Source organism: Equus caballus, chromosome 2 (assembly GCF_041296265.1).
Source record: "Equus caballus isolate H_3958 breed thoroughbred chromosome 2, TB-T2T, whole genome shotgun sequence".
Classification (NCBI taxonomy): Eukaryota; Metazoa; Chordata; class Mammalia; order Perissodactyla; family Equidae; genus Equus; species Equus caballus.
The window spans coordinates 52,390,560-52,403,363 of NC_091685.1; the positions used below are offsets into that span (position 1 = coordinate 52,390,560).

General features: G+C 47.0%; 1 protein-coding gene across 1 annotated transcript in view; it reads right to left on the minus strand.

The window, feature by feature from the left end:
- The window catches only part of LOC100053822 (rho GTPase-activating protein 20-like), an 86,827-nt gene that overhangs the window by 50,999 nt on the left and 23,024 nt on the right, over positions 1 to 12,804 (minus strand). The window contains exons 3-4 of the mRNA XM_070261162.1: positions 1,942 to 2,076; positions 1,673 to 1,818 (exon numbers count right to left, since the gene is read on the minus strand). The gene's annotated coding sequence lies outside the window, so the exon portion shown is untranslated. The remainder of the gene's footprint in view (positions 1 to 1,672; positions 1,819 to 1,941; positions 2,077 to 12,804) is intronic.

Here is a 12,804-nt window from a genome sequence, read left to right on the forward strand (position 1 = left end):
AGTCGTACACAGCCCTTCATCCAAATCTCTGCCTGCTCTTCACTCGTTCTGGCCCTTTGCAGGGTCCTGTCCTGTGGAACAATCTGTGATACGCGGTGGCACAAGGGCAGCCTGTGCTCTGGGCCCTACACAGACCTCAGGAGGTCGTGGTCACAGGGAAGCAGAGGTCCAGGAATATTCCTGGATGGTTGTGCACTGTACACAACCCCACGAGACCAGGCTGTCGGCGCCCCATTTGTTGAAGGACAGATTCACACTCTTTCTGCGACAGGCCAGGCAGCTATCGCCAGTAATCCATGATTTTGTGAGAAGAGCCTTTGGGTTTCCTGTCCAGGATTCATGGATGCAGGTTCCACTTCTGAGCGTTGGAAATGATGTCAGGGACCCTGGGAGCACCTTCTTCTTTAGAGCCGCTGGGTCACAATCCTCATGCACAGGTGACAGATCAGAAGGTGCTCCTTGTGGTGAGGCGACAACAAGAAACCCATCACCCCCGGCGCACATGGTGGGTGCCAGCACGGGCTCAGGGCCCAGTGGCATCCAGCCCTGGCCTGCTGCCCCCACCCTCTGCCCGTCAGCCCTCAGAGAAGCTTCCCCACCTGGCCTCTGACTCTTCTGGGACTAACGCTGCTCTCCTTGCCTCACCTTGATCATCGAAAACAACCTCTCTGTTCCTGGAGTTCAAAGATGATGCTTCACCCCTCCCTTCCCAGATGGATCGGCTCCCCGGGAGGGAGAGAAGGAGCATCCCAGGGCTGTGGGCCATTTATGTCTGCTCTTAGCATTTTCTTTCTTTGCTGAGATCTTCTCCCTCATGGTTCATCATGATTACATTTTTTACCTGAAGACCTTGCAGCGAGTCTTTGGATCATTTCGGGAAGAACTGTTATCTTAGTGACAGTCAGTTTTTTGACCCAGAAACTAGGAATATCTATTCATTCATTTATTTTTTAAATTTCTCTTGAAAGGTTTTGTAATTTTCAGTATACAAGATCTGCAATTTTTCTCAGATATATCCACGTTTCATTAAATATTAGTAATGTTGTATGTTATTGTTTTTCTTTTAAAAATTGAAGGTTCATTACTGCTATATAGAATACAATTAATTTCTGCATCTTGGCATTTTATCACAAAATCCAAACTGAAACAGTCAGACCGGAAGCATATCGCAGTCACTCGACCCTGCGCTGGGCATGGGCAGACTCGATCTCTTTTGGCCTCCTCAAATGTCTCCACTGAGAGAATCTTCTCTCTCAACAAGCAATTTTTGTCTATGCAAACATGAGTTGGATAAGAATATATTAGCAATGATATTCTTCATGATATGAAGAAAAGGGTATGACTTTGTCAACTGTTCTGGTTCTAGGAAAATCAGGTCTTGTCTAAGATGTGACAGCAGAAGCCATCTCCTGAGACACCAGAGGGGCGAGCGCACCAGGCCAGGAGAGTGGGGGGGGCGGTTTGTGTCTCACGTCCTCGGGGGTCTGGAGCACATGTGAGCATTAGTGACGCCGGGCCATGTGTTACAGTAATAGTGAGTCTCGTCCTCAGGTCGCAGCCCGGGGACGAGCAGAACACCAGAGTTAGTTGTGTCATCTTTGGATCCAGAGAAGTGGCTGGGGATCCTGGGCCCTGATGCTCATTTGAGTCTGTGTGGCAGAGCAAGAGATACCTGGGGGCTCCCTGGCTTTGGCTGGTCCAGAATATCCTGTATCCACCAACACTGATGTCACTGCTGGCAGTGCAGGTGAGTCTGGCATACGCTCCAGGTGATGCAGAGGCAAGGTGGCTGAGTCAGCACTGGCCGGGAGAGGGAACCTGCAGACACAGACACCCGTGGATGATGAGGCAGAGACTAAGGTTAAGCAGCTAGAGGGTCTCAGCCACAGGGGGCTGACACAGGCTCAGGAGCTGACTCTGGACACTGCAGACTGTCCCTACCTGTGCAGGGAGAGAGAGGCATGAGGAGGAGAGGAGTCCCGGCACACATGAGGAGGAGAGGAGTGGTGCACACAGCCTGCTGGGGTCCCAGATCAGGGCTGGGTGGCCCCCAAATCTTTGCTCTTCTCCATTGACCTGAAAGAGAAGGGGCTGCTCACATAAATTTGTCCCCCCTAATGATGATCCCACTTTTGTCCTGAGAACCAGCTGAGTCTGAGCTTGATTCCTTAGATGGAGGAGCTGATGGGTGAGTTCAGAGTTTGCCCCATCAGAGGGACCAGGGAGGAAGCAGCTGAGGGACCTTACTCAGACCTGTGAGCAGAGAGGACACAGCTACTGAGACCCCTCAGCAAACACAAGCACCAATGTCCCAGCCCTGGAGGATTTGAGGGATTACACAGCAGGGGGCACCCAAGGTGCAACCTTGGGGAAGACCCACAGCGCCCCTTGCTGCTCACTGTTCTAACTTCAGTCTCAGGTTGGAAATAATGTCAGGGACACTGACTTGACAGCCTGGTCACTGTGGGTCCACAAACATCCATGCGCCACACCCCGTGCTCTGCCCCCACGTAAGTGATATTGATAAACAACCTGTTTAACTGTGGGCTTCCTGGCCTGCTAGGAGGAAGAGATGTGGAAATCTGACCACAGGACAGTGAGACTGAGTCTGCAGTGAGTGAGGAGGCAGAGGGCTCTGGGAGCAAGACCCGAGCAGCTCCTTCCACAGGGGCCACATGAAGGAGCCACTGGAGCCCTGGGTCTGAATGGAGACCGGGGTTCTGCTGGTGGACAAACAAAGCAATAACTGTTCCTAGGAAATGTGCTTGATTCTTGGAAGATCGGCAGTGTTTGCAAATACTCAGGGACATTAAGTAGACTAGGTTGGTGGTTGGGTGGCAAACCATACAGGGGACCTTTGCAGTGGTCTACGGCACTGAAGCTGTGGCTCTGAGGAGAGCTGGAGCCCGATTCGAAAGAACTTTTTCTTTCACCAAGAAGGGATTGAGATGTATTTATGACAGCTTTAGTGAGGTTTAATTTTCAAATAATCAACTGCCATTTTAAAGTGTGTAATTTGGCAAGCTCTCATGAACATATGAACACACTGGTGAATCCATCACCACCGTCAAGGCAATGACTGTATCTGTCATTATGTTGACATCACCAGTTTGAAACCACTCCATCCCGCCATCCCCTCCCCAATCCCTAGGTGATTGCTGATCTGCTTTTGTCTTTATAAATTAATGTCCATTGTGTAGAATTTTATATAATTCAAATCTTTGTTCTGGTTTCCCAGCTTTACTTGTCTGGCTTCCTTCATTGAGCATATGTATTTTGACACCCATCCCTGTTTTCACAGTTATCCACAGGCCATTCCTGGGCACACAGTATGGACGGGCCGCAGTCTGCTTCTCCATCCGACTATTCATGAGCGTTTGGGTCTTTTACACTTTGGGCTATTTATACATAAAGCCGTTATTTATGTTAGAAGTAAATTTATTTGTTTGCATTTATTTAATATGTGAATTTCATATATTAAGTAGTTAAAATAAAATTTAATATGTAACTTTATGTTATAAATGAATAAACCTGCTGAGTATTTGTGTACAAGTCTTTGAATGAGTATGCACTTTATTTTTTCTTGGGGAAACAGAGCAGCTGGGTCTTAAGAAGCTATATATTTACCCCTTTTAGAAACTGCTCAACTGTTTTCCTAACTAGTTTGTCGATTCTGTGCTCCCACCAGCCGTGTGAGAGTAGCTGTGCCGCCTCCTCTCAGTATTGTACTTTTGTCCCTTCTCATGCAGGTTTAGTGGCATATAATTTCCATTTTAATTTGCATTTCCATAATATATAATGATGTTGAAAAATTTTTCATGAGCTTATTTGCTATCATGTATCATCTTTGGTGCAGTGTCTGTTGAAATATCTTTCCTAATTTTAAATTGAACTCTCCTGTAATTATTGAATGGAAAGAACTCTGCAACATATTATCCACACAAGTCCTTTATTAGGTAAGTGATTTGCATGCATATTCTCCCAGTCGATGGCTGTCTTGTCCTTCTATTAGCAGTGACTTTCAAGTAAAGGGTATTTCATTTTTGATGAATTCCAAATTATCAATTTGTTTTTTTGGTTTTTCTTTTTTTGGTTGGAGCTTTTGGTGTTGCAACTAAAAGGTCTTTTCCAGCGTGAGCATTCTTACATATTTCCCTTTATGACATTGTTTTCTTTCTTTCTTTTTTGTTTTGCTTAAATATATAAAACTGGAAAAGCTGAGTCAAACTAAATGTTTAGATTTCAATTTATCAGAAATTGGCAAAAGTTTTCAAAGCATCTCACATTCCAAATGAGTAATATAGGTGAGTTCCTCTGGCCCCACATCCCTGTCAACATTTGGTTTGTTAGACTTTCTCATTCCATCAGTTTCTGTAGGTGCATAGTTTCTTTTTCGTTTTTTTTTTTTTTTTTGAGGAATATTGACCCTGAGCTAACATCTGCTGCCAATCCTCCTCTTGTTGCTGAGGAAGACTGGCCCTGAGCTAAGACCCGTGCCCATCTTCTGCTACTTTATATGTGGGACCCCTGCCACAGCATGGCTTGCTGAGAGGTGCCATGTCCACACCCAGGATCCAAATCAGCGAACCCAGGGACGTCAAATTGGAAGGTGCAAATTCAACCACTGCGCCACCAGGCCGGCCCCAAGTAGGTGCATAATTTCTGTAGGTGCATATTCCTTCCTCTCCATTAAGCCGAGGCAGCTCTGATTGTGCTAATTGGCTCACTATGGGCCACCTTTTGGTCCAGGTCTCATTATAGTTGGAATTTCCCTTTTGCTGATGACTTATAAGGCCAAGCACTTTTTAAAATTTTTTATTATTTATTTTCCTTTGTGAATTGTTTGTTCAGATCTTTTGCCCATTTTAATGGATTGTTTCTCTTTTTATGTGAAAATAGTGATTATTAACGTACTTTTGATGTAGCCATTTTGGTCACACATGTGTCATATGACATCTGGGCAGTTAGTGTGGAAGGTGAGGAGAAGTGACCAGGCCATGGTGGACACACCCAGGCCTGTTGAGGACTCACAGTGCAGACAGAGCTGTCCCAAGTCTGTGTGTCTTTTGTCACCCAAGCTCCAAGGGAACTAGGGCTCTCTCAGTCCCTTGGGCACCATCTGTCCCCAGGCCCCAGGGGCGGTAGGAAGTCACCCCCTGTGGGTCCCAGTGAGCACTGAGCCAGGCCGTGGATGAGCGAGGGGAGGAAAGGGCAGGCAGGATTCCGGCTGCACCGGCCGCCTCTGAGGCTGGAGTGCGTGCTTTTCAACAGGTCACAGAGTCCTGCCTTTCAGTCTCAGGGGTGTCAAGGTGGCCTTAATGCATCTTTCTCATTTCTCCCTCATTTTTCTGGATTAGCACCTCTTTTCTTCACTGTGATGGGGTCGGTCCCTCCTCCTTCTCTCTCACTCACCAAACCCACGTCCTGGACACCTGAGATAAAATGTCTCAAGATATAAGAAAGAGTCAAGTGCGTTTACTCCCACCATTCTTACTGTTCCTATGTCTCTCTGCCTCTGTCTCTTTCTCTCCTCCTTAAATTAGCATGTGCTTTCAAGTTTATTGTGAGAGTTCTAAAATCCTTGGTCCAGAAGATCAGCGAGTTACCTCTAAGATGGTCACTCCAATGAACTCCAGTGAGGCAGGAGTGAGGGGCGTCATCCTGGGGTTTCCGCCTGGAGAGGAGAGTATTCATGCTCCCCTAGGGAATGACACCGCACGAGACAGCAGGGTGCACCAGGTTTGCTTTCTACATTTGCACCATTACTGCAGGACCAGGTCACTCTGTAGCAGCTTTCCAGCCGCCTGCTGCCTGGGGAGCTCATGGTAGGAAGCTATATGCCTTGCTCTTCCCTGGAGAAACAATAAGAAAAAATCCAACACTTTTGATAGTCAGGACACCAGACACTCTTTCTGGGAGCCATGTGACAGTGTCGGTAGCAGGTCAGAAGAAACAGGATCATCCCACTTCCCCATTCATCTGGATCACTGTTGCTTCAATAAATGACACAGCAATGCTGTGAGATGCTCCACAGACTGGCTGGTGGGGATGGTTGAGTAGCGGTCAGCCCCAGAGCTGGAGCCCCAGAAATGATCAGGAATTCCATCCCCCTTGCTGTGGCTTCCTTCACTCTTCAGGCACGTCACATCCTGAGGGGTCTTCCTAGGGTGCTGTTGATTCCATCCGATGTAGAAGGTGCTCTGCTCACTGCTCAGGGTGCAGTTGAGCATGGCCAAAGCTCCCAGGGAGGCAGACGCAGAGAGTAACTGAGTCACACAGGCTGACTGAGTCTGGAAACACAAACAGCCATTATGGTGGAGGGAGGGAAAGAGGGCGAGACATTTCCTCCATGTGGTTGGGAGGTAGTTTAGTGGGCTGGGGAATCAGGACTGTCCTGACCTGAGCAGTGCAGGAGGAAGGGGAGGAGAGTGGAATCCAGGCCGTAGTGCAGACGCCCCAGAGCTCTGCTGAGATGGAAATGCTGCAGGTCTCTCTCATCCTCCTCAATCCCCAGAGAATAGAGCCCTTCATACAAATTTGCTCCTCTTCTCCTGGCCAACCAAACACCTCCTCGGTTCATGTTTGCCTCTCCCACCACACACACAATGTCCTGAGATCATTATTTCTGGGAGGGGTAGACCTGGGCTGAGACTGGGCTGAGAATCACCAGGAACCCCGAGACATCCAGCTCCTGGGCCCAGGGGGCAGTGAGCAGAGACCAGGGGACAGGTGTCTGGTTTCCCAGCTCTCAAAGATCCCTTGGCAGCAAGCCTACAGTGCCCCTGCTGACCCAGGCCCAGGTCCATCATATCTGTGACCAGAGGACAGGTGACCCTGCCAGAGGCTCCTGCCTCCCCCACTGCTTTGATCACTGCCATTCCCTGAGGGCAGAGCGAGGCCCTCCTCAGGGGCAGCCTCCCACCTCATTTCAGTCTGTCGTTGTCTGCTTGGGCCTCCTCAGCAGGAATCAGAGACAGAATTCACCCCCTTTGCAAGGAGTCCTCAGGGGAAGGGGCCTCATATGCAAACCCTACATGAAGGAAAACATTCATTAGCTGAGAACAGGGACAGGTCAGCCATGAAGTCACTTCCCAGGCTGCTCAGGAATCCAGGTCCCTTTCCTCCTGCCTGATCCCTCACTAGATGTGCACAGAGGACACACGGGGGTGAGAGTTTCGAGGATGAAGGTGCACACTGGGTAGCTCCCTGGGGAATGAGGAGAAGCCCAGGGAGGAGAAGGGGAAGGGACTCCTGTGGCTGGAAGAGTCAGGAAACTCGAGGGTCCTTAGGAACTAAGGGACCAGAGAGGTCGGGAGAGGAGAAGGGATGTGAGGAGCACTCCTGAGGAAAGATCTGGGAAAAAGTCCATGTCTTTTCTTCAGGAAGTCATCACAAATGACATTCTTTGAAGCATTTTCCTCAAACCTCTGAATCATTGTGAACAGAGCCTGGGCCCAGGGGAATGTGACATGTGTAGCTATTAGGATCAATCTTTCCTATTAGAGAGTTTTGAAAAGAGTGTCGTTCATACTCAAGAACCAATGCTCTGGGCAGGGGTGGGGAGGTTAAAAACGAGAACGATTTATATGCTTTTATCTGGCAAAATGTCCACTCTACATGATTTTGCCAGAAAGATCACCTCCAGCCAAAAGTAAAACAAAAAAAACAAAAACTTTTACCAAAATAACGTAAAACAAAATAAGCAGATAATAAGATCAAATAATAAGATTTCTATAGCCAGAAAACTTTGAGAATTCTATGCACCAGACTCTTAGCTCACTTGAGTCTGGGGAGTTGTTAGGGGCAGAGAGCACATCCTGGCCGTCAGTTTGGTGCGCTCTCTGTGTGTTACAGTGGGGTTGCGTTATCTTGAGATATTAATACACCAAAATGTTTAAATGGATTAGTGAAAATCTAAAGTCATTATTTAATCAAGAGTAGTCAATGAATTTTCCTGGGGGAAAAAAGTTCTATTTTAATTTTGCATTTACAATGATACCACCTCTTGAAATATTATTTTCTCTGTAAGTTTTGTTATTTTTAAACAATTTTGATTAAATCACACAACAGGGACTTTATGAAATTTTCTTCATTATTGAGCAGAAATTAATTTTTACAAAATATTTGCACCTTGAGTTTTTTTGGCACTGCTTCCTTTCTGATGATGCAGAAATGTTCATTGTGAATTTTATTTTGCTTTTCCTTCCACTTCAATAAACAAGGATTTGCTGGTCTGCCTAGTCTCTCACACACAGGATGAGGCTGCCTGTGTCCCCTCTCCCCATGGATGCTCTCTCCCTGGTGGGGCCCCCTCAGCTCTCAGGCTCAGGGCAGAGAGAGGAGCACGGGCACAGCTGACTCTCTCCCAGTTCAGGCCCCATCCTGATCCAGTACTACTCGGCCTGTGTAGTGAGGAGCATGTCTTCAATAGCAAATGTTTACTGAACACCGATCTGGTGTTGAGTCTGGGGGTTGGCAGTGGAATTCTAGGCTGTGCTAGACAGCCTCATCCCTGCTCATAGAGCTGAACCTGAAGAAGAAACACGACGGTGGGAGGGATACAGGGGGTCTCCTTTCCTCACTTTCACCACTGGAGGCAGGAGACCAGAGCAGACACTGCTGCACTCATGGGTCTGTGGGGGATTGAAGGTTTGTGGGATCACAGGGGAGCAGGGAGTCAGAGACAACACGAGAGCTGAGAGGACATGGGCAGGACTTGAAGATTCCCTGGGTTTAGGTGAAGATGTAGAGAAGTCCAAAAAGTGGATACAAACAGAGGAAGACAGAGATAAATAACATGACCCCGGAGATATGGGCTACTAGGAAAAATCGGATTACTTAGCAGGGCAAGTGCCTTAGGAACCCCAGATGCGGTTTGGTTTATCAGGTGAAGGGTCTTGCTCACTAGTTGAGCGTGACCTACTGGGAGTGGTGGAAAGGAAGACAGGGAGAGGCCATATGTCAGGAAGGTGAGAAGTGAAGAGTGGGTGAGAAAGTCAACAGAGAGAGGGCAGATTCCCCTTTAGGAAAGATCGGACGGGAAGTGTAAGATGGAGGAATCTAAAGTCTAGCTGCCCTTCTCCATATTTTTCTTGTAAATGGAATCATGTTAATTTGTAGACTTTTACACAGAAGAGAAATCCAAAGCTCATAGATTTATTACCCTTGAAGACATTAACCAGTTTATTTCCAACGTAGAAAACTGGCTTCCTTGGCCCAGTCTTGGTAGAATAAATGTACTATATTTAGAAAATACTCTTTAAAATCTATTACTGTCTCACTAGTCTCCTCAATGAAATATAAGTTGAATAAATTTTTGACACATGTTCTTACTCCATATGTTTAACTTTTGGAAAATTTTCCCTGACAATTTAGGTTACTTACTGAGATCTCTGAGAGGATCCTTCTATCTAATCTATTGACCCTGTGGTGACTGAGGACTGGAATCTTTAAGGTCAGGAATCGCTTCTCTCGAGTCCTGAAGTGATTCCCAGGAACAACTAAAACTTTGATTTTCTGATGCTATATTTTTCTAAAACTCCACCCCCGACACACATGTTTGTGACAATGGGCTGAAGATGCTTGGTTGGGGTCATTAGCTGACTGGTGGAAAGGAAATGAGAACATAAGAGAGATGGTAGAATTTGGGAAAAATCAATGAGTCTAGGTCTGAGGACATTACATGATATGATTGGATAGACAAAGGACATTCCAGAAGGACCTTGACATGTAGAGTCCAGGTGGAGGAAAAACCAGGACAGTTCAACTGCGGCTCTTAATAGTTTTCTCTATGTCCTCGATGGGCAGAGTCACAGCAGAGGTAGCATCAGGCTGAGTGCTCTCATTCCCTTGGAACTTTACTCTGTGACGTGGACACTCCCAGAAATGACACAGTGGTGGCCAAGGGAGCAGTTGCTGTGGTTTGGGAGCAAAAGGAACTTCCATGTGGAGCATGTGGACAGAGGTATTGGTTCATGTGATGGTTCCTGAGTCTGGTCCACATTGGAGAGAGTGAAGGCGGGGAGAGGTGTCCGGTGAGCTTTGGAAGATGCCACCATGGAGGTTTCTTGAGCCTTCTTTACCTTCTTACTAAACCTGGGAAGAAGAGGTCATCAAGAGAAAGCTTTTTTTTTTCTTCTTTCTTCCTCTCATGAGACTACCTAAATTTCAGATCAACACGTTGTGGATGGGAATGAATCTGTCTTGTCCCGGAATTGATCTCTTGTAGGAATATCGGAAAGGCCGGGGAGCCAAGCTGTGGCTTTATGATACGGGAACAGTCTGGCCTGTGTCCCCTTCCCAGATCCGAGTGTCCACAGTACATGCCCCAACCTGAACTGATGATGAGGGTGCAGGGAAGAGTGAGGAAACGTTAGAGACCTATTTGGTAAAACTTCTATCATTTTCTTCTCCTATTTGGACTCCAAGTCTCCCAGACATGCAGTTGGCCTAGGATTGACCACACGTGCTCCTGGATAGCCCTTGTGTTACCTAAACCAGTCAGACAATCCCCTCCCTGCTCACCATGGTGGAGCTGGTGATGGTGTAAGTGAGCTCGTCCAGCCCTCCTGAAAGCTGATTTCCTCATCAGTGGAACAGGGAGGGCAAGTCTCTCTCCTTATGGACTGATTGTTGTGTGGATATGATGCCTGGAACTGCAGAGGTAAGTTTGGACCATGTGGGAAAACAGCCTGGAGACTCTCTATATACTCATGGAGGACGTAGAGACAATCACAGAGAATCCAGCAGCGTTCATCAGCCCTGCTTACAGTTGGTCCTTGTGAAATTTTGCCATTTGTCTTCCTGATACCACAATCCAAACTTTGTAGCCCATCCTGAATTTCTGGTTCTAAACAGACCAAAGTATCCCTCTGTCCCTCCTTCCTCGGAGAGAGTTCTCCAGACCAAAGACTGTTAAGCAGCCAGGTTGAAAGCCCCTGCAAGATGAGGTTCTCTCCTACGTGACGGGGGTCCCTGCACCTGGCTCAGGGCCACTTTAAACTCACTTTAGCTCATATGTGTTTAACAATTGAAGGGACTGATTGAACTTCTGGAAAATCATATCTTCTGAATGAACGGATTAACCTAGTGATAGCATGACATACATATCTTAGAAAAATCCTCTCACTATTTTCATTTGGTTCTAATGTAAAGCATTGCCTAAGTCCTTCCCCCCTCCTCATCCCTGCAGTGAAGGGCTGTCTTTCTCTAGGTGCATCCATCACATGTTGATTTCTAGTAGAGTTTTCTATATTTCTCCTCCTAGACTGTGTTCATCCTGGGACCTAATGAGCCCATCCTAACACCTGCTTCCCAGCACATCCTTCCCCGTCCCCCAGGGGATGACTGGGATCAGGATGTGTGGACAAGTCTGCCTTGACCCTGCCCAGTGGGAGAACAGACCCCCTGCTCTGAGGCCTGGGGTTGCATCTGCAAATGAGTCTCAGCATCATCAGCCTGTCCATTCCTCTTGGCTCATTTTTCTCATCAACAGAATGACAGATGTAGCCAATTAGGGGTTATCTATTCATGATACATAAAAGAACTCTCTGGAAGCATGTAAACACAAACCTATTACAGAATCCCACTTATTGAGTTTAAAATTAAGTAACCTGGTGGAAATTGTGGTTGGTTTTCATCTTTTCCAAAGTGGAAGATTTCTAATATGGGGGCAGCATTGCGAACGAGGGGACTGAGTTCATCCTTCACATTCTATTCCTCCAACAACATGATAAAGTTTAACAGGCACAGGTGTAGTTTACATCAAATGTGAGATGAAAGTAAACCGGAGACGTGCATTCCTAGGACTTCGTGTGAACAGTCCCATTTCTCAGGAGCTGATCATGTCTCCTGAAAATATAAGGTTTAAATAATCCTGTCATAAATATATGGGGTCATCATGTTGTCTCAAGTAATCGACTCACTTACATCCCGCACTGTTTCCCAAGAGCCCAGCCTCGGTTCCTCTCTTTCCCATTTCCATTCTTCAGTCCCTCCTACCTTCAAGACATGGGGACCTTGACCTTTCTTCTCCATCCCACCTGCTCCTGCCCTCCTCCAGGGCTCCTAGTCTGACATTGTATCATCCACACCCCCACCTGGTCCCTGCCTTCACTCTCCCCTCCTCCTAGTTCACCTTCTATGCAGCACCTGGATTAAATACACTTAATCGCATTCTGCTGTTTCCTTGTTCACCCCCCCCCCCAATTCTCCCATCTCCACCAACCACCACGCATCTCCTCACTCTCCCAGGACATCTTTCTTTCAAAGCATGTTTTGTTTGTTCTCTCTCTTCCCCTGAGAGTGTCAGCTTCCTGAGCATGGGGACTTTCCCATATTTTCCACCTACTATCCTAAGCTCCTAACCAAAGTCTGACACATAATAGGTGTTCAATAAATTGTGTGGATGCACATCATCTGGACAGTCATCCTGAGTCAAACATAGCTGGACTCTGTGTCCTTGGTTCTTTTCTGACCCCTTGATATGGACTGAACTGTGTCCTTCAAAATCCTATGTTGAGACTCTAACCCCCAGTGTGACTGTCTTTGGATATAAGGCATTAAAGGAGGTAGTTAAGGTGAAAGAGTTCATGGGGGGTTCTCCTAAGCAAGTAGGGCTGGTGTCTTCTGAAAAGAGGAAGAGAAACCAGGGGTAAGTACACAGAGAAAAAGCCATGTGAGGAGACAGTAAGAATGTACACATCTGTGGGCCAAGGAGGATGGCCTCAGGAAAAACAAACCTGCCAGCACCTTGATCTTGGACTTCCAGCCCGCAGAACTGTGAGAAAATACCTTTCTTTGGAT